This window comes from Pseudophryne corroboree, chromosome 12 (genome assembly GCF_028390025.1).
Source record: "Pseudophryne corroboree isolate aPseCor3 chromosome 12, aPseCor3.hap2, whole genome shotgun sequence".
Taxonomy (NCBI): Eukaryota; Metazoa; Chordata; class Amphibia; order Anura; family Myobatrachidae; genus Pseudophryne; species Pseudophryne corroboree.
In genome coordinates this window covers 89,951,986-89,974,397 of record NC_086455.1, presented here as the reverse complement: position 1 = coordinate 89,974,397, position 22,412 = coordinate 89,951,986, and the positions used below count along the sequence as shown (strand labels likewise).

The following is a 22,412-nucleotide window of genomic DNA, read 5'->3' as shown; positions in this document are numbered from 1 at the left end:
TGTTTAAATAAAGCTTTCAATAATCTATGGCGAACTTATCAACAGGTCAAACATATGTATTGCTCCAGGGATGGCCATCAGCCATCATTATCTGTAAAACATTGATGGTTGACAGCCAATGTCAGTTTATCATTGATGGTGGAGAACCAATGTCTCACGCTCAACTATGTGTGTTCATCAGTATATATTGTGATGTGACTCTCACCTATGTGTTTCTATGTATGCTATATGTCTCTGACGTCCTAGTGGATGCTGGGAACTCCGTAAGGACCATGGGGAATAGACGGGCTCCGCAGGAGACTGGGCACTCTAAAAGAAAGATTAGGTACTATTTGGTGTGCACTGGCTCCTCCCTCTATGCCCCTCCTCCAGACCTCAGTTAGAATCTGTGCCCGGCCAGAGCTGGGTGCTCCTAGTGGGCTCTCCTTAGCTTGCTAGAAAGAAAGTATTTGTTAGGTTTTTTATTTTCAGTGAGATCTGCTGGCAACAGACTCACTGCTACGTGGGACTGAGGGGAGAGAAGCAAACCTACCTGCGTGCAGCTAGCTTGTGCTTCTTAGGCTACTGGACACCATTAGCTCCAGAGGGTTCGAACACAGGGCCTGACCTCGATCGTCCGTTCCCGGAGCCGCGCCGCCGTCCCCCTTGCAAAGCCAGAAGACAGAAGAAGGAGATGAAATCGGCGGCAGAAGACTCCGGTCTTCATTAAGGTAGCGCACAGCACTGCAGCTGTGCGCCATTGCTCCCACTGCACACCACACATTCCGGTCACTGTAGGGTGCAGGGCGCTGGGGGGGGGGGGCGCCCTGGGCAGCAATAAGAATACCTTTTGGCAATATATACACATAATACAGTCTGTGACTGTATATGTGTAAAACCCCCGCCATTTTTTGTCAGAAACAGGACAGAAGCCCGCCGCTGAGGGGGCCGGGCCTTCTTCCTCCGCACACCAGCGCCATTTTCTCTTCACAGTTCCGCTGGAAGGAAGCTCCCCAGGCTCTCCCCTGCAGTATCCTGGTACACAAAGGGTGAAAATAGAGGGGGGGGCACATAAATTTAGGCGCAAAATTTGTATATACAGCAGCTACTGGGTAAACACTGAGTTGTAGTGTAATCCCTGGGTTATATAGCGCTGGGGTGTGTGCTGGCATACTCTCTCTCTGTCTCTCCAAAGGGCCTTGTGGGGGAACTGTCCTCAAATAGAGCATTCCCTGTGTGTGTGGTGTGTCGGTACGCGTGTGTACCGACGTAGTGCTAAGGTGAATTTATTGCACAAAAGGTTAGGGAACAGACAGGAAATCTACCCATGTCTGTCCCTATGTCACAGAGACTTTCAGAGTCTCTCAATGCTCACTATCCATAATAACAAACACTGGTATCGACATGGAGTTTAACTCCACTGTCGACTACGATAATGCAAAGTTACAGCCAAGATGGCTAGAAGGTATTCAATATATGATTATTGAAATAATAGATGATTTGCATATCACTGATGACTCATCTGTCCCTGACACGAGAGTACACATGTTTAAGGGGAAGAATGCTGAGGTAAATTTCCCTCCTCTCATGAGGAAAAAGAGCGGGAATCTCCAGACAAGAGACGGCAGCTTCCCACAAGAGAATTCTCAGGCTGTATCCTTTCCCCACTAGGGCCAGGATATGTTGAGAATCTACCCCTGGGGTGTCCTGTTTGCACAGACGGTAGCACTTGCTATTCTCAGGGATCCTGCAGATAGCGTGCACATTCTAGTATACTACCCAGACCGGCGATTGTGTCGGCAAGGGTTTATAGCGCTGTGGCAGCGTGGACAGGTACCTTATCAGCAGAGATTGAGACCCTAGTATGCAATATAAATATATTAAAGATGCTGTCTTAAGTGATAGATATATAGTTATAAAGCATGCCCAAAGAGACATGAGTATACTGGGTCCTAGAGTCAAAGCTATGTCGATCTCTGCTTGACGTGTCCTGTAGAATATGCATTGGACACATGATGCCGGCTTAAGAGGCATATGGAAGGCTGAGGATTGTGTGGAGAAGGGTTCTCGGGCCTGGTCTCCACAGCTATAGCTGGTAATTCTGCTAGTTTGCCTTATATTCCTGCACAGCCTAAGAAAGCACGACATTATTAAATGCAGCCTTTCGAATAAAGAAACAAGAAAGTCTGAGGTGCGTCCTTTCTTGTCAGAGCCGGGCAGCTAGTTCCCAGGAACAGAAGTCCTCCCCGGCCCCTACAAAAATCCACCAATATCGCTGAGGCTCCACAGGTGGAGCTAGGCCCGGTGGGGACACGCCTTCGTAAGTTCAGCCACAAGTGGGTTCACTCCCTGTTAGATCCCTGGGCAAAAGATATTGTGTCTCAGGGATACAAGCTGGACTGTGAGAAGATGCCCCCTCACCGACGGTCCTGCGGGCTTCCCCCCAAGAGAGGGAGCCAGTGTTAACTGCAATTCACAAATTGTATCTTTAACAGGTGGTGGTCAAGGGTCCCCTCCTTCAACAAGAGGGTGTTATTAGACCATTTTGTAATCCCGAAACCAGACGGTTCGGTCAGACCCATATTGAATTAAAAATCCCTGAACATATACCTGAGAAGGTTCAAGTTCAAGTTGGAATCGCTAAGAGCGGTCAGTGCAAGCCTAAAAAGGGGGAGACTTTATTGTGAATCGGGACATAAGGGATGCATACCTTCAGGTCCCCATTTATCCACCTCATTAGGCTTACCTCAGAATTGCGGTACGGGATTGTCATTACCAATTTCAGATGTTGCCGTTTGGTCTCTCCACGGCCCCGAGAATATTCACCATGGTAATGGCGGATATGATTGTGCTCCTGCGGAAGCAAGGTGTCACTATTATCACGTACTTGTACGATCTCCTCATAAAAGCGAGATCAAGAGAGCAGTTGCTGAACAGCGTATCACTTTCTCTGGAAGTGTAACGGCAACACGGCTGGATTCTATATATTCCAAAGTCGCAGTTGGTTCCTACAGCTCATCTGCCTCTCCTAGGCACGATCCTAGACACAGACCAGAAAAGGGTTTATCTCCCGATAGAGAGAGCTCAGGAGTTCATGACACTGGTCAGGAATCTATTAAAACCAAAACAGGTGTCAGTGCATCACTGCACTCGAGTCCTGAGAAGGATGGTGGCATCATACGAGGCCATCCCCTTAGGCAGGTTCCATGCGAGGACCTTCCAATGGGACTTACTGGACAAGTGGTCCGGATCACCTCTTCAGAGGCATCGGTTAATCACCCTATCCCCCAGGGCCAGGGTGTCTCTCCTGTGGTGGCTGCAGAGGGTTCACCTTCTCGAGGGCCGCAGATTCGGCATTCAGGACTGGATCCTGGTGACCACGGATGCAAGCCTCCGAGGGTAGGGGGCAGTTACACAGGGAAGAAATTTCCAAGGTCTGTGGTCAAGTCAACAGACTTGCCTTCACACCAATATCCTGGAACTAAGGGCCATATATAACGCCCTAAGTCAAGCGGAGATCCTGCTTCGCGACCAACCGGTTCTGATCCAGTCAGACCGCAGGGGTTCATGTAATCCGCCAAGGCGGCACAAGGAGCAGGGTGGCGAGGGTAGAAGCCACAAGAATTCTTCGCTGGGCGGAGAATCAAGTAAGCGCACTGTCAGCAGTGTTCATTCCGGGAGTGGACAACTGGGAAGCAGACTTACTCAGCAGGCACGACCTCCACCCGGGAAAGTGGGGACTTCATCAGGAAGTCTTCACGCAGTTTGCAAATTGATGGGAACTGCCTAAGGTGGACTAGATGTCGTCCCACCTCAATAAAAAGCTAAAAAAGGTTTTACGCCGGGTCAAGGGACCCTCAGGTGATAGCTGTGGTCGCACTAGTAACACCGTGGGTGTTCCAGTCGGTCTATGTATTTCCTCCTCTTCCTCTCATACCCAAGGGCTGAGAATTGTAATAAAAGGAGGAGTGAAAACAATATTCTTTGCTCCGAATTGGCCAAGAAGGACTCGGTACCCGGAGCTGCAGGAAATGCTCTCAGAGGACTCAGGGCTTGTGCCTCTCAGACAGGACATGTTGCAACAGGGGCCCTGTCTGTTCCAAGACTTACCGCGGCTGCATTTGACGGCATGGCGGTTGAACGCCGGATCCTAGCGGAAAAGGGCATTCCGGATGCAGTTATTCCTACGCTGATAAAGGCTAGGAAAGACGTGACAGCAAGACTTTTTCACTGTATATGGCGAAAATAGGTTGCTTGGTGTGAGGCCAGGAAGGCCCTACAGAGGAATTCCAGCGGGGTCGATTCCTGCACTTCCTACAGTCAGGAGTGACTATGGGCCTAAAATTAGGATCCATAAAGGTCAAGATTTCGGCCCTATACATTTTCTCTAAAAAAGAACTGGCTTCACTGCCTGAAGTTCAGACGTTGTTCCGGGGGTGCTGCATATTCAGCCTCCTTTTGTGCCACCGGTGGCACCTTGGGATCTTAACGTTGTGTTGGATTTTCTGAAATCCCACTGGTTTGAGCCACTTAAGACCATGGAGCTAAAATATCTCACGTGGAAAGTGGTCATGCTATTGGCCTTAGCTTCGGCTAGGCATGTGTCAGTATTGGCGGTTTTGTCATGTAAAAACCCTTATCTGATCTTCCATATGGACAGGGCAGAATTGAGGACTCGTCCCCAATTTCTTCCTAGGGTGGTATCAGCGTTTCATTTGAACCAGCCTATTGTGGTGCCTGCGGCTACTAGGGACTTGGAGGATTCCAAGTTGCTGGACGTAGTCCGGGCTTTGAAAATGTATGTTTCCAGAACGGCGGGAGTCAGAAAGTCTGACTCGCTGTTTATTCTGTATGCAGCCAACAAGGTTGGCGCTCCTGCTTCGAAGCAGACTATTGTTCGCTGGATCTATAGCACGATTCAGCTGGTTCACTCTGCGGCTGGATTGCCGCATCAAAAATCGGTGAAAGCCCATTCCACAAGGAAGATGGGCTCTTCTTGGGCGGCTGCCCGAGGTGTCTCGGCTTTACAGCTTTGCCGAGCTGCTACTTGGTCGGGGTCAAACACGTTTGCTAAGTTCTACAGGTTTGATACCCTGGCTGAGGAGGACCTTGAGTTTGCTCATGCGGTGCTGCAGAGTCATCCGCACTCTCCCGCCCGTTTGGGAGCTTTTGGTATAATCCCCATGGTCCTTACGGAGTGCCCAGCATCCACTAGGACGTCAGAGAAAATAAGAATTTACTCACCGGTAATTCTATTTCTCGTAGTCCGTAGTGGATGCTGGGCGCCCGTCCCAAGTGCGGACTCTCTGCAATACATGTATATAGTTATTGCTTAACTATAGGGTTATTGTTATGAGCCATCCGTTAAATGAGGCTTGTCACAACTGAGGGTTTTGGCTGACAGGAGAAAGCCTCAGTTGTAGGGGCTGAGAGGAACTTAAACCGGGGAGGTTTAATCAGACCCCTGGACATGTAAGTGTTAAAAGGAAGCCCGAAGGTGTGACCATGACAACCAGGTAAAAGTCAAAATAAAAGTTTATTAACAGACTCCGTGTAAACAAACAGCATTCAAGGTAAATAATGGCAATGATAAATAATATGATTCCTGGAGCACTCTGACCATGAAATGGTTACACAGGACACTGGTAGGTAAGAACAGCTGTTACAGTCTTTAGATGGAATAACCTTACCAGGCCTGGCTGTAGTAGTGAAGATATCCAAGGAACATGCCAGTAGATGGAACAGATGAAGTTGGTAACTTGAATCAGCTGTTGTAATTGCTGGATGGAACCAGCCAGGTGGTAAGACACGGAGTGGATGCGGAATGGAATCAGCCAGATGATAAAGTCACTGAATGAATGCTGGGTGGAACCAGCCAGGTGATGAAACACGGAGTGAATATAATAAGATGCTAGGGAGCGTGGAAACAGAGGAGTTGAAGGATGATTACCGGTGGTAGTGGATACTGCTGGAAGCAGATGAAATAGCTGGAAGCTGGAAACTGGATCAGCCACGGAGGACTGCAGAGTCAGGCTGCACCGCAGGATGGTAGGCAGGTGCGGGTCTCTTTAGTGGATGCTGGAGACAGGAGCTGGAACCTGGAAACACAACCACAGGAGAGAGACTGGAACAAGGTATGACAAACAAAGCACTGACCATTTCCTGACCCAGGCACAGGATACTTATACCTGCAGCAATGCAGGCATTGGCTGGGCAATTATGCAGATTTCCAGAGGCAGTGGATTGGAGGAACTGAGACATGTGATTAGATCCAACATGGCTGCGCCCATGTTAGAACTTGGAGGGAAAACTGGCTTGGGAAACCATGTGGAAACATAACTGTAATGGCGGCGCCGGCCACAGGGGACAGGAGACGCCAAACTGACAAATGTATGCTGAGACTCGTGGATGACAACAGAGGCCGCGGCAGGCATGGAACACCACACTGACAACCTGCACCTATAACACAGGAGCGGCGGCGGAGGCCGCGGAGAACGGGAGACGCCATGCAGGATTCAAACATGGCGCCGCTGTGACAGCATCTCAGCGTGACAGGAGGAATGTGCAGTATGTGGACACAGATGAGATCCGGCCTTGGAACGCTGAGCGAGCCTCAGGAGACATCTGAAAGGCAGGTAATGGCGTCCAGATACCCGGATCGTGACAGCACCCCCCCTTTAGGAGTGGCCCCAGGACGCTTCTTAGGCTTTAGAGGAAACTTCGAGTGGAAATTCCGGACCAAGGCAGGAGCATGGACATCAGACGCATTGGTCCAAGAGCGTTCTTCAGGACCATAGCCCTTCCAGTCAATAAGATACTGCAACTGACCGTAACGGAAACGTGAGTCCAGAATCCTGGCTACCTCATACTCGACTCCCCGTTGAGTCTGAACTTTAGGAGCTGGAGGAAGTGCAGAATGAAACCGATTCAGGATCAGCGGTTTCAACAAGGAAACATGGAATGTTCTGGGTATTTTTAAGAAGGGAGGTAACTGGAGTCTGTAAGCAACAGGATTGATGACTTGTTCAATCTTAAAAGGACCGATGTAACGAGGAGCAAATTTCATGCTGGGAACTCTCAACCTCAAATTCTTCATGGACAACCATACTCGATCACCCACCTTGAGAGCCGGAACCGCTCTACGCTTCCTATCGGCAAACTTCTTATACCTAAATGAGGCTTTAAGCCGGGCTGCGCGGACATTCTTCCAGTTGTTTGAAAACTGACGCAAGGTGACATCCACTGCTGGAACAAAAGTTGCTGGAAGCGGTTGGAATTCTGGAACCTTAGGGTGAAATCCATAGTTGATGAAGAATGGTGTTGAGGAGGATGAGGAATGGTATTGATTGTTGTGGCTAAACTCGGCCCAGGGAAGGAGTTGAACCCAGTCATCTTGGGAGGAAGACACGTAAATGCGGAGGAAGGCCTCCAAGTCCTGATTCACCCTCTCGGTTTGACCATTGGTCTGAGGATGGTAAGCTGTGGAAAACTTTAACTTGACTTGGAGGGCTTGACACAAACTTTGCAAAAATTTGGCTACAAATTGTACTCCACGATCGGAGATGATTTCTTCAGGGAGACCGTGAAGTCGAAAGATCTCTTGGATAAAGGCTTGAGCCAACTTGGAAGCTGACGGAAGACCGGTAAGGGGTATGAAATGTGCCATCTTGGTGAACCGGTCAACTACCACCCAGATGGTATTAAACTTGTTGCATATAGGCAGATCTGTTACAAAGTCCATCGACAAATGGGTCCATGGTCGACTGGGAACAGATAATGGAACCAGTTGCCCCGCAGGAGACTGGCGAGGAACTTTGTGTTGGGCACACTTTGGGCAAGAGGCAATAAACTCCTTGACGTCCTTCTTCAGAGTTGGCCACCAGTAGGACCTAGAGATAAACTCAAGGGTTTTCTGAATGCCTGTATGTCCGCCAAAACGGAAAGCATGGGCCCAATGCATGAGCTTCTTCCTTAACACCGGCTTCACAAAACTTTTCCCTGGTGGGGGCGTAGAGTCCATCCCTACCATGGAGAATGCCAACGGATTAATAATAGGATGCTTGTCTGAAGACTCTGAATCGTTTTCTTGCTCCCAAGAGCGGGAAAGGGCATCGGCCTCGCGATTCTGCGAGCCTGGACAGAACTGGAGTTTAAAGTCGAACCTGGAAAAGAAAAGTGCCCATCTGGCCTGACGGGGGTTAAGACATTGTGCGCCTTTCAGGTATAAAAGATTCTTGTGGTCGGTAAGTATCGTGATTGAATGAGAAGCTCCCTCCAACAGATATCTCCACTCCTCAAGAGCGAGCTTGATGGCTAGCAACTCCTGGTCGCCAATGGCATAGTTGCGCTCAGCTGGGGAGAACTTACGGGAGAAGAAACTGCAGGGATGTAGATGGCCATCTTTAGCCCTCTGGGATAATACCGCTCCTACTCCAACGGAGGAGGCATCCACCTCTAAGATGAAAGGAGAGTCGGTGTCGGGCTGTTTCAGAACTGGTGCAGAGATGAAACGTTGTTTTAGAAGATGAAAAGCTTGCGTAGCTTCTTCAGACCACTTGGACGGGTTAGCACCCTTCTTGGTTAATGCAGTGATAGGCGCCACAATGGTGGAAAAGTCTCGTATGAACTTTCTGTAATAATTGGCGAACCCTAAGAACCTCTGGACCCCTTTGAGGGTTAAGGGTATCGGCCAATTCTGGATTGCTTGTAGTTTCTCAGGATCCATCTCTAGTCCGGAACCGGACACGATGTAACCTAGGAACGGAATGGATTTAACTTCAAAGACACATTTCTCCAATTTGCAATAGAGATGATTGACACGGAGACAGGACAGAACCTCCTTTACCCAGAAACGATGTTCCTCCAGATTATTGGCAAAGATGAGGATATCATCTAGATAAACCACGACATGGCGGTATAAGATGTCTCTGAAGATCTCATTCACAAAATGTTGGAAGACAGCTGGAGCGTTGCTCAATCTGAAGGGTATGACGAGGTACTCATAATGTCCATCACGGGTGTTAAAAGCGGTCTTCCACTCGTCGCCCTCACGGATCCGGATGAGATTGTAGGCACCCCTCAAATCCAACTTTGTAAAGATGGTTGCTCCGCTGACTCTATCGAAGAACTCTGTAATCAAAGGTAAAGGATACCGGTTCTTAACGGTAATGTCGTTCAGACCTCTGTAATCGATGCTCGGTCGCAGACCACTGTCCTTCTTCTTAACAAAGAAGAAGCCTGCGCCAGCTGGAGAAGAAGAAGGTCGGATAAAACCTTTCGCCAGGTTCTCTTTGATGTACTCCTCCATGGAGTGCGTCTCAGGCAGAGACAACGGGTAAGTTCGGCCTCGAGGTGGAACCTTCCCTGGAATGAGATCAATTGGGCAGTCCCATTCTCTATGGGGAGGAAGGATATCAGCAGAAGCCTTACTGAACACGTCCGTGTAGTCTTGATATGGAGGAGGTGGAACATCAGACGACCTGGGGAAAGAAGAACAAACAGGAAGCTCTTTGGACAAACAAGTCTTAGCACAGGAGGGACCCCCTGCTAGTATTTGCGTAGTCGTCCAGTCAATCGACGGATTGTGGAGACGGAGCCATGGAAGGCCCAAAACCACTGGATGTGTGGCTCTTGGAATCACTAGGAAGGAAATAAATTCTGCATGAAGAACTCCCACTCTCAGACGAACTGGTAGAGTCCTTAGAGAAATAACTGCGTCGAAAATCTTGCTGCCATCTACTGCAGTTAAGGAGATGGACGAAGAAAGTCTCTTGGTGGGTAGGGACCACCGTTTAACATAAGCTTCGGTTATGAAATTCCCAGCTGCTCCGGAATCAAGGAGGGCAATGACGTTCCTGTAATGTTGAGCAATTTGGAGCGAGACTGGGAGATTACAATCATGAGGAGATGGAGAGGAGATCATTACTCCTAGCCGGCCCTCTCCTTGGCGAGCTAGGATTTGGAGTTTCCCGGACGTTTGGGACAGGCATTGATACTGTGAGACGGAGCTGCACAATAGAGACAGAGAGACGTCTTTGGCGCTCAGCGGGAGATAGACGGGAACGGCCAATTTGCATGGGCTCATCCTTGGATGGAGACGGTTGACGAAGAGGAGGAGCAGAAGATTTTGGAGCAGACGATCTTCCTCGCTCAGTTGCTTTCTCTCTGAAACATAGATCAACCTTTGTGCAAAGAGAAATTAGCTCATCCAACTTAGAGGGCAAGTCTCTGGTAGCTTACTCATCCTTGATGCGTTCTGATAAGCCATGCCAGAATGCAGCATACAGGGCCTCGTCGTTCCATGCCAGTTCGGATGCCAGGATTTTGAACTGTATGAGATACTGTCCGTACGTGTTCCCTGGCGTAAACGGAGAATCTCAGATGAAGCAGAGGTTACCCAGCCTGGCTCGTTGAAGATGCGCCTGAATGTTGCCACAAAGTCCGTATAAGAGGACAGCAGGGGATAAGATTTCTCCCATAAAGGTGATGCCCAGTTAAGGGCTGAGCCACTGAGAAGGGAAATGATATAGGCAATTTTAGTACGGTTGCTGGGAAAATTGCCAGGCTGAAGCTCAAAGTGGATTTCGCATTGGTTAAGAAATCCCCTGCAGAACCTTGGAGATCCGTCAAACTTTGCTGGTGTGGAATGGAAATGGGTAAGGTGGGTGGGGTTACAGCTGGTGTCACTGTAGTGGACGCACCGGACGTGCCAGGTCCACGGAGGGCCGTTTGAATCCCATGCAGCCGCGTAGAGAGATCCTGGAGACAGCGGATGATGTGGCCTTGTGCAGCCTCCTGATGTTCGAGTCTGGCTGCCAGTTCTTGCATCGGCCTAGCCGCTTGATCATGGTCTCCGGCTGGATTCATATGGTCAGTGCTTACTGTCACAACTTGGGGTTTTGGCTGACAGGAGAAAGCCTCAGTTGTAGGGGCTGAGAGGAACTTAAACCGGGGAGGTTTAATCAGACCCCTGGACATGTAAGTGTTAAAAGGAAGCCCGAAGGTGTGACCATGACAACCAGGTAAAAGTCAAAATAAAAGTTTATTAACAGACTCCGTGTAAACAAACAGCATTCAAGGTAAATAATGGCAATGATAAATAATATGATTCCTGGAGCACTCTGACCATGAAATGGTTACACAGGACACTGGTAGGTAAGAACAGCTGTTACAGTCCTTAGATGGAATAACCTTACCAGGCCTGGCTGTAGTAGTGAAGATATCCAAGGAACATGCCAGTAGATGGAACAGATGAAGTTGGTAACTTGAATCAGCTGTTGTAATTGCTGGATGGAACCAGCCAGGTGGTAAGACACGGAGTGGATGCGGAATGGAATCAGCCAGATGATAAAGTCACTGAATGAATGCTGGGTGGAACCAGCCAGGTGATGAAACACGGAGTGAATATAATAAGATGCTAGGGAGCGTGGAAACAGAGGAGTTGAAGGATGATTACCGGTGGTAGTGGATACTGCTGGAAGCAGATGAAATAGCTGGAAGCTGGAAACTGGATCAGCCACGGAGGACTGCAGAGTCAGGCTGCACCGCAGGATGGTAGGCAGGTGCGGGTCTCTTTAGTGGATGCTGGAGACAGGAGCTGGAACCTGGAAACACAACCACAGGAGAGAGACTGGAACAAGGTATGACAAACAAAGCACTGACCATTTCCTGACCAAGGCACAGGATACTTATACCTGCGGCAATGCAGGCATTGGCTGGGCAATTATGCAGATTTCCAGAGGCAGTGGATTGGAGGAACTGAGACATGTGATTAGATCCAACATGGCTGCGCCCATGTTAGAACTTGGAGGGAAAACTGGCTTGGGAAACCATGTGGAAACATAACTGTAATGGCGGCGCCGGCCACAGAGGACAGGAGACGCCAAACTGACAAATGTATGCTGAGACTCGTGGATGACAACAGAGGCCGCGGCAGGCATGGAACACCACACTGACAACCTGCACCTATAACACAGGAGCGGCCGCGGAGAACGGGAGACGCCATGTAGGATTCAAACATGGCGCCGCTGTGACAGCATCTCAGCGTGACAGGAGGAATGTGCAGTATGTGGACACAGATGAGATCCGGCCTTGGAACGCTGAGCGAGCCTCAGGAGACATCTGAAAGGCAGGTAATGGCGTCCAGATACCCGGATCGTGACAAGGCTCAGTTGTTGTTCATACTGTTAACTAGGTATGGTTATCACAAGTTGTACGTTGTGATTGGTGTGGCTGGTATGAGTCTTACCCTGGATTCCAAATCCTTTCCTTGTTGTGTCAGCTCTTCCGGGCACAGTTTCCTTAACTGAGGTCTGGAGGAGGGGCATAGAGGGAGGAGCCAGTGCACACCAGATAGTACCTAATCTTTCTTTTAGAGTGCCCAGTCTCCTGCGGAGCCCGTCTATTCCCCATGGTCCTTACGGAGTTCCCAGCATCCACTACGGACTACGAGAAATAGAATTACCGGTGAGTAAATTCTTATTATTGCTGTGTCTCATGCTCACCTATGTGTGTTCATCAGTATATATTGTGATGTCACTCACCTATATGTAGTTATGTACGCTATATATTGCTGTGTCTCATGCTTGCCTACAGTATGTGTGCTCATCTGTATATATTGTGGTGTCACTCTCACCTATGCGTATCTATGCACGCTATATATTGCTGTATCTCAAACTCATCTTTGTCTGGTTATCAGTATATATTGCTGTGTCACTCTCGCATATGCATGTGTATGTACGCTATACTATATTGTGGTGTCTCATGCTCACCTATGTATGTTCATCAGTATATATTGTGGTGTCACACTCACCTATACGTATCTGTACGCTGTACATTGCTGTTTCTTACGCTTACCTAAGGGCATTAATCAGTATATATTAATATGTCACTGTCACCAATGCGTATACAGTATATGTCTGCTAAATATTGTTATGTCTCGCGCTCACTGAAGTGTGTTTATCAGTATTGTCACGATCCGGGTATCTGGACGCCATTTCTTACCCATCAGATGCCTCCTAAGGCTGGCTCAGCGCTCCAGGACCGGATCCCATCTGTTATCCTGATGTGTACATTCCTGTATCCTCTCCTGTCACTCTGGGACGCTGTCACAGTAAACGCCATATTACACCTGGCATGGCGTCTCCCGCGGCCTACGCCGCCGTCCCTGAACTTCTGCATGCAGAGTGTCTGAGTGGCGATTACGTCAGCCGCGGCCTCCGCTGTGTCCGCGTGGTTGGATGTGCATCTGTCAGCCTGGCGCCTCCTGTCTCCGGTGGCCGGCGCCGCCATTACTGTTTTCATTACCACATGGATTACAAACCAAACTTCCCTCCAAGTGTCTGCATGGGCGCAGCCATCTTGGATTCTGTCAGCTGATCATTCCCACCAATCTGTTCTCAGTATTGATAATCTGCATAATTGCCTAGCCAATCCCTTACTTGCTGCAGGTATAAATACACTGTGCCTGAGCAAGGAAGGCGTCAGTGCTTTGGTTGTCAAACCTAGTTCCTGTTTGTCTCTCTCCTGTGATTGTCTTCCAGGTTCCAGCTCCTGTCTCAAGACTTCCACCATAGAGACCCGCACCAGCATTCCACCTGCGGTGTAGCCTGACTCTCCAATCCATTGTGGATTCATCTGTTTCCAGCTACAACATTACCTGCTTCCAGCTCAGCTTCCAGCAGAGTACAGCTTCCCTTAAAGGGCCGGTGTCCTTTCTACACTTTACCACTCTCCACCGGTATTATTATTTCTCCGCTCTCAAGTTCTACATTTCAGTTCATATTTCATCGCTCCCAAGTTCATTTATTATTTAACTGGTTCCAGCCAGTATCCACTCCGTGCTAACAACAGTCTGGTTCCAGCCAGTATCCACAGCAGCTGTTTTATCTTCAGCAACCCAGCTTTTCCTGGAACACCAGCTGGCACAATCCTGGGTTATCTCCATTGCTACAGTCGGGCCTGGTAAGGACTTTCCATCTAGAAGATCATAAGAACTATCTCACACTACCAGTGCCCTGTGGCTCCTGCCATCCTGTAGTACCCAGGAACTGTATTTATTCTTTGCTGACTTTTTACGTTTTCTTTTACTGCTGCTGTGTTGCGGAGTTGTCATAATAAACATCATTGACTTTTATCCAAGTTGTCGTGGTCACGCCTTCGGGCAGTTATTATTCATGTTACTTACATGTCCAGGGGTCTGATACAACCTCCCAGGTTCCGGTACATCTCAGCCCCTACAACTGAGGCTGCCTCCCGTCAGCTCAGGCCCTCAGTTGTGACAGTAAGCACTGACCTAATGAATCCAGCCGGAGACCAGGATCAAGCGGCCAGGCCGATGCAAGAACTGGCAGCCCGACTAGAACATCAGGAGGCTGCACAGGGCCACATCATCCGCTGTCTCCAGGATCTCTCTACTCGGCTGGATGGGATTCAGACAACTCTCCGTGGATCAGGCGCGTCTGGTGCGTCAACCACAGTGACTCCAGCTATAACCCCACCCACCTAACCCATTTCTGCTCCACGTCTTCATCTTCCAACGCCAGCAACATTTTACGGATCTCCAAGATTCTGCAGGGGATTTCTCAACCAGTGTGAGATTCAGTTTGAGCTACAACCTGGCAATTTTCCCAGTGACCGTACAAAAATTGCCTACATTATTTCTCTTCTCAGTGGCTCAGCCCTTGATTGGGCATCACCGTTATGGGAGAGGTCCGACACCCTGCTATCTTCCTACACTGCCTTCGTGTCAACATTCAGGCGCATCTTCGATGAGCCAGGCCGGGTAACCTCAGCTTCATCCGAGATTCTCCGTTTACGCCAGGGGTCACGTACTGTAGGACAATATCTGATACAGTTCCAGATCCTGGCATCCGAACTGGCATGGAACGACGAGGCCCTGTATGCTGCATTCTGGCATGGCTTATCTGAGCGTATTAAAGATGAGTTAGCTACCAGAGACTTACCTTCTAAGTTAGATGAGCTAATCTCACTCTGCACGAAAGTTGATTTACGTTTCAGAGAGAGAGCAACTGAGCGTGGAAGATCATCTGCTCCAAAATCTTCTGCTCCTCCTCCTCGTCAACTGTCACCATCTAAAGATGAGCCCATGCAACTTGGCCGTTCCCGTTTAACTCCTGCTGAGCGCCGAAGACGTCTCTCCGAGTTTCTCTGTCTCTATTGTGCAGCTCCGTCTCACACCATTAATGCCTGTCCCAAACGTCCGGGAAACTCCAAATCCTAGCTCGCCAAGGAGAGGGCCGGCTAGGAGTAATGATCTCCTCTCCATCTCCTCAAGATTGTAATCTCCCAGTCTCGCTTCAAGTTGCTCAACGTTATCGGAACGTCATTGCCCTCCTTGATTCCGGAGCAGCTGGGAACTTTATTACCGAAGCCTATGTTAAACGGTGGTCCCTACCCACCGAGAGACTTCCTTCGTCCATTTCTTTAACTGCCGTGGATGGCAGCAAAATTTTTGATGCAGTTATTTCTTTAAGGACTCTACCAGTTCGTCTGAGAGTGGGAGTTCTTCATTCCGAACTTATTTCTTTTTTAGTGATTCCAAGAGCCACACATCCTGTGGTCCTGGGCCTTCCATGGCTCCGTCTTCACAATCCTACAATTGATTGGACAACTACGCAAATCCTGGCATGGGGTTCCTCCTGTGCTGAGACATGTTTGTTTAAAGTATTGCCTGTCTGTTCTTCCTCCCCCAGGTCGTCTGATGTTCCACCTCCTCCATATCAAGATTTCACGGATGTGTTCAGTAAAGCTTCTGCTGATATCCTTCCTCCTCATAGAGAATGGGACTGTCCGATTGATCTCGTTCCAGGGAAGGTTCCACCTCGAGGCCGAACTTATCCGTTGTCTCTGCCTGAGACGCATTCTATGGAGGAATATATTAAAGAGAACCTAGCAAAGGGGTTCATTCGACCTTCTTCTTCTCCAGCCGGCGCAGGCTTCTTTTTTGTAAAAAAGAAAGATGGTGGTCTGCGGCCGTGCATCGACTACAGAGGTTTGAACGACATTACCATCAAGAACCGTTATCCTTTACCCCTGATTACTGAGCTCTTTGACAGAGTTAGCGGAGCTACCATCTTTACAAAGCTGGACTTGCGAGGTGCATACAATCTCATCCGGATCCGTGAGGGTGACGAGTGGAAGACCGCCTTTAACACCCGTGACGGACATTATGAGTACCTCGTCATGCCCTTCGGATTGAGCAATGCTCCAGCTGTCTTCCAGCATTTTGTCAATGAGATCTTCAGAGACATTTTATACCGTCATGTCGTGGTCTATCTAGACGATATCCTCATTTTTGCCAACGATTTAGAGGAACATCGTTTTTGGGTTAAAGAGGTTCTGTCCCGTCTCCGTGTCAATCATCTCTATTGCAAATTAGAAAAATGCGTCTTTGAAGTCAAGTCCATTCCGTTTCTAGGGTACATTGTGTCCGGTTCCGGACTAGAGATGGATCCTGAGAAACTACAAGCAATCCAAAATTGGCCGGTACCCTTAACCCTCAAAGGGGTCCAGAGGTTCTTAGGGTTCGCCAACTATTACCGAAAGTTTATACGAGACTTTTCCACCATTGTGGCGCCTATTACTGCTTTCACTAAGAAGGGTGCTAACCCGTCCAAGTGGTCTGAAGAAGCCATGCAAGCATTTCATCTTTTAAAACAAAGGTTCATCTCTGCGCCTGTTCTGAAACAGCCTGACATCGACTCTCCTTTCATCTTAGAGGTGGATGCCTCCTCCGTTGGAGTAGGAGCGGTGTTATCTCAGAGGGCTAAAGATGGCCATTTACACCCTTGCAGTTTCTTCTCCCGGAAGTTCTCCCCAGCTGAGCGCAACTATGCCATTGGCGACCAGGAGTTGCTAGCCATCAAGCTCGCTCTAGAAGAGTGGAGGTATCTGTTGGAGGGAGCTTCTCATTCAATCACCATACTTACAGACCACAAGAACCTTTTATACCTGAAGGGCGCACAATGTCTCAACCCTCGTCAGGCCAGAATGGGCACTTTTCTTTTCCAGGTTCGACTTTAAACTCCAGTTCTGTCCGGGCTCTCAGAATCGCAAGGCCGATGCCCTTTCCCGCTCATGGGAGCAAGAAAATGAGTCAGAGTCTTCAGACAAGCATCCTATTATAAATCCGTTGGCATTCTCCACGGTAGGGATGGACTCTACGCCCCCATCAGGGAAAAGTTTTGTGAAGCCGATGCTAAGGAAGAAGCTCATGCATTGGGCCCATGCTTCCCGTTTTGCCGGACATACAGGTATCCAAAAAACCCTGGAGTTTATCTCTAGGTCCTATTGGTGGCCAACTCTGAAAAAGGACGTCTTGGAGTTTATTGCATCTTGCCCAAAGTGTGCCCAACATAAAGTATCCCGCCAGTCGCCTGCGGGGCAACTGGTTCCACTATCCGTTCCCCGTCGACCATGGACCCACTTGTCGATGGATTTCATTACAGACTTACCCATGTGCAACAAGTTCAATACCATCTGGGTGGTAGTTGACCGGTTCACCAAGATGGCACACTTCATTCCTCTCACCGGTCTTCCGTCAGCTTCCAAGTTGGCTCAAGTATTCATACAAGAGATCTTCCGACTCCACGGTCTTCCTGAAGAAATTATCTCAGATCGAGGAGTTCAATTCACAGCCAAATTCTGGCGAAGTTTATGTCAAGTCCTCCAAGTCAAGCTAAAGTTTTCCACGGCTTACCATCCTCAGACCAATGGTCAAACCGAGAGGGTGAATCAGGACTTGGAGGCCTTCCTCCGCATCTATGTGTCCTCCTCTCAAGATGACTGGGTTCAATTACTTCCCTGGGCCGAGTTCTGTCATAACAACCAGTATCATTCTTCATCTGCTTCAACACCATTCTTCACTAACTTTGGATTCCACCCTAAAGTCCCTGAGTTCCAACCGCTTCCAGCAACTTCTGTTCCCGCAGTGGATATCACCTTGCATCAGTTTGCCAATATCTGGAAGAGCGTACGATCAGCTCTGCTCAAGGCATCGTTCAGGTACAAGAAGTTTGCGGATAAGAAGCGTCGAGCAGTTCCTGCTCTCAAGGTGGGTGATCGGGTATGGTTATCCACGAAGAATTTGAGGTTAAGAGTTCCCAGTATGAAGTTTGCACCTCGCTATATCGGTCCTTTCAAGATTGAACAAGTCATCAATCCTGTTGCTTACAGACTCCAGTTGCCTCCCTTCTTAAAAATACCCAGGACATTCCATGTTTCCCTGTTGAAACCGCTGATCTTGAATCGGTTTCATTCCTCACTTCCTCCAACTCCGAAAGTCCAAACTCAACGAGGCGTTGAGTATGAAGTGGCCAAGATCCTGGACTCACGTCACCGTTACGGTCAACTACAATATCTTATTGACTGGAAGGGTTATGGTCCTGAGGAACGTTCATGGACCAATGCTTCTGATGTCCATGCTCCTGCCTTGGTCCGGAGATTCCATTCCAAGTTTCCTCAAAAGCCAAAGAAGTGTCCTGGGGCCACTCCTAAAGGGGGGGGGGTGCTGTCACGATCCGGGTATCTGGACGCCATTTCTTACCCATCAGATGCCTCCTAAGGCTGGCTCAGCGCTCCAGGACCGGATCCCATCTGTTATCCTGATGTGTACATTCCTGTATCCTCTCCTGTCACTCTGGGACGCTGTCACAGTAAACGCCATATTACACCTGGCATGGCGTCTCCCGCGGCCTCCGCCGCTGTCCCTGAACTTCTGCATGCAGAGTGTCTGAGTGGCGATTACGTCAGCCGCGGCCTCCGCTGTGTCCGCGTGGTTGGATGTGCATCTGTCAGCCTGGCGCCTCCTGTCTCCGGTGGCCGGCGCCGCCATTACTGTTTTCATTACCACATGGATTACAAACCAAACTTCCCTCCAAGTGTCTGCATGGGCGCAGCCATCTTGGATTCTGTCAGCTGATCATTCCCACCAATCTGTTCTCAGTATTGATAATCTGCATAATTGCCTAGCCAATCCCTTCCTTGCTGCAGGTATAAATACACTGTGCCTGAGCAAGGAAGGCGTCAGTGCTTTGGTTGTCAAACCTAGTTCCTGTTAGTCTCTCTCCTGTGATTGTCTTCCAGGTTCCAGCTCCTGTCTCAAGACTTCCACCATAGAGACCCGCACCAGCATTCCACCTGCGGTGTAGCCTGACTCTCCAATCCATTGTGGATTCATCTGTTTCCAGCTACAACATTACCTGCTTCCAGCTCAGCTTCCAGCAGAGTACAGCTTCCCTTAAAGGGCCGGTGTCCTTTCTACACTTTACCACTCTCCACCGGTATTATTATTTCTCCGCTCTCAAGTTCTACATTTCAGTTCATATTTCATCGCTCCCAAGTTCATTTATTATTTAACTGGTTCCAGCCAGTATCCACTCCGTGCTAACAACAGTCTGGTTCCAGCCAGTATCCACAGCAGCTGTTTTATCTTCAGCAACCCAGCTTTTCCTGGAACACCAGCTGGCACAATCCTGGGTTATCTCCATTGCTACAGTCGGGCCTGGTAAGGACTTTCCATCTAGAAGATCATAAGAACTATCTCACACTACCAGTGCCCTGTGGCTCCTGCCATCCTGTAGTACCCAGGAACTGTATTTATTCTTTGCTGACTTTTTACGTTTTCTTTTACTGCTGCTGTGTTGCGGAGTTGTCATAATAAACATCATTGACTTTTATCCAAGTTGTCGTGGTCACGCCTTCGGGCAGTTATTATTCATGTTACTTACATGTCCAGGGGTCTGATACAACCTCCCAGGTTCCGGTACATCTCAGCCCCTACAACTGAGGCTGCCTCCCGTCAGCTCAGGTCCTCAGTTGTGACAAGTATATATTGCTGCGTCGCGATCACCTATGCGTACCTACAGTATGTGCACCATATATTGCTTTATTTCACACCCACGTATGTGTGTTTTGTAATATATTGCTGGTCACTTGCCGTTGTGTGTACATGTGCACTATGTATTGCTGTAATTTACAGTCCCCTATGCTTGTTTATTAGTTTTACTGTGTCACTTACACATGTGTGTATCTATGCATAGAGAGGCTAACTCGGAGGCTTTCTGTGAACTCTCAGGTAACTCCCAGTCACACACAAGCATCTAAGAATGCTACGTCAACCATAGTAAAACCTAGAAGGGCTCAGGCTCTAGGCAAGTCAGTGTCCCACCTGGTAAAATAGTACTGTGGGGCTTCTACAGGGCTCTGGATGGCTTTGGTTGTTCCTCCTTTCAAGCGCAGTATTCCAAGCCTTGTTATCAGTACCTTATACTCGATCTCCTTTGCATAGATTGGGCGGCATGGGAGGTTTAACAGTGTTTCCACTTGTTTGGTAAAGGCTTTACGGTCTTTCTCAAACCTTTATTTACTAGCCTCCCCATTGGGTGGTTTACCCTATGACAACTTAGGTAAACTCGTCACAGGTCTTCAGTCATTTATTAGGAATGGCCTGCTCCACATAGTTAAACAGGTTCAAAGCGCAACTGATAATGGGAGTGTGGTCTGCACTTTAGGTCCTTGCTCTTGTTCCATTGCTAAAACATGAACTGAAGTTTACTCCACCTAGTTCCTGGTTAGAGACTACACAGCTTCTTCCAGCCGATATGACATTTATGGACTTAAGCATCCAGTTGTGCTGAGATCATCAGCATCTACTTTTGATTTTATAGTTCAGACCGACGTCACTTGTTGTTTTGTGGTCGTCTCCTTGGGCTCCTTTTGTCTTTCCAGTTTCAGTCATTGTGACTACTGTCGCGGGGCTCTGAACATAGGGCGCTGTAACATTATATCTTCGACACCAATGCCTCTAGTTGTCATTTGACAATCACTGTGTTCAAGCTCACAGCCACTGCGGTGGCATATGTACAGTATCTGTAAAGCGTAGAGGTTTTTCTGCCGCCGTTCTCCGCAATGTTCATACTGGCAGTAGGAAATTACAAGGCGGGTATTCTCGCCCAAAGTCCAGCACCTCCAGCAACTCAGATCCTGTTACATTTACCCCTATGCGCATAAGGTGTATATGAAACATAAATGAAACACAAATGCATTTTATGTTTAGTCTTGGATCCCAACCCCAAGATATCTCATTATGGTATGCAGATATTTCAAAATACACAAAAAATCCAGTATCCAAATTCTTCCAAGCATTTGGGAAATGGGAGACTCAACCTGTAGTAGGTTGTTTTGTTTCCTCTTTTGATTATTCACTATAAGACATTTCCTTTATATCACTATCTTTACTGTTAGTTCATGTTGTTAATATTAATTTGGCGTATTAGTTGTTATCTAACATTTCTATAGGTCTATTTGCAAAAGCGATAAAAAATGTTCCGGATGTCCCATACCTGAAATTAGATCCTGTTTTCCTGTAACAGTTACATTTGGAATTCTGAGTACTGTTGCTGACCCCTGTTCTTTAAATTGAGTTGTATTTATTATATTTTTAAGCATTAACAAAAATACAGCAATACACAATTAAAGAGCAAAATAGAAAAAAAACCGAAAATAACAGTGTATAGAATTGAGTCACCTGAGATGAATTGTTTGTTACATATACTACGATCTTCCATGAAGTAATGTACATGACATACAGAAATCATGTACAGTATGGGAACAGAGATCACAGTCATGTCAGACTCATTTCGTGAGAATACATGAGCTCTCAGCACAACATGAAAGTAATAGACATAGGTAGAATAATATACTAAGGTTATTTAGGTGCAATCAGAACCCACCTGGTAACATTTGGATCTTGGGCAAAGGTAAAAGCACCATAGGGGAACTATAGCCATCAAGGCCATATATGACCTAAATTTAAATATAGCATTTCTGCCCAAATATATATATTTTTCTTGACTAATAATGACATTAACTAGGGATACCCAATCGGTAAAATGTAGACCATAAGAAGCCATCCAAGCACGGGCTATGTAAACCTAGGCCAACATGAGAGTATTGAAAACAAGAGCTGTTTGTCTAAAAACTCAAAAAGCATATGCTCAGAGTACATGATGGCAAAGGACACCGCACACATCACGCTTAATCAAAATGCGCTATACTGGGACATTCCTAAATAACAGTGTTTCCCAACTCCAGCCCTCATGTTCTTACAGATCTCCTAGCAGGTGCACAGGTGTATTCATTATTGACTGTCACATTTTAAAAGATCCATATGTCCAACTAATTATTTCAATTGTTGTACTGAAGCATACTGGAGTTGGGAAATACTTCTATAAAAGATACCAAAAAGTACTTAGTGGTCCATACATTTAGAACAATTAGAAGTAAGGCCAAACCCCCAACCTACCAAACAATCTGGTGCAGTGCCGTAACAGGGTTTAAATACACCCTGTGCTGGCCACGCCCCTGAGTGTTCGACATCTTGGCATCACACAGAGGGCGTTAGGCCGCAAGTG

The 22,412-nt window shown here is 48.0% G+C and overlaps 1 protein-coding gene across 7 annotated transcripts in view; it reads left to right on the top strand.

Annotated features, from left to right (window-relative positions):
* The window catches only part of LRRC9 (leucine rich repeat containing 9), a 667,090-nt gene that overhangs the window by 251,140 nt on the left and 393,538 nt on the right, over positions 1-22,412 (top strand). The gene's annotated exons all lie outside the window — the stretch shown is intronic.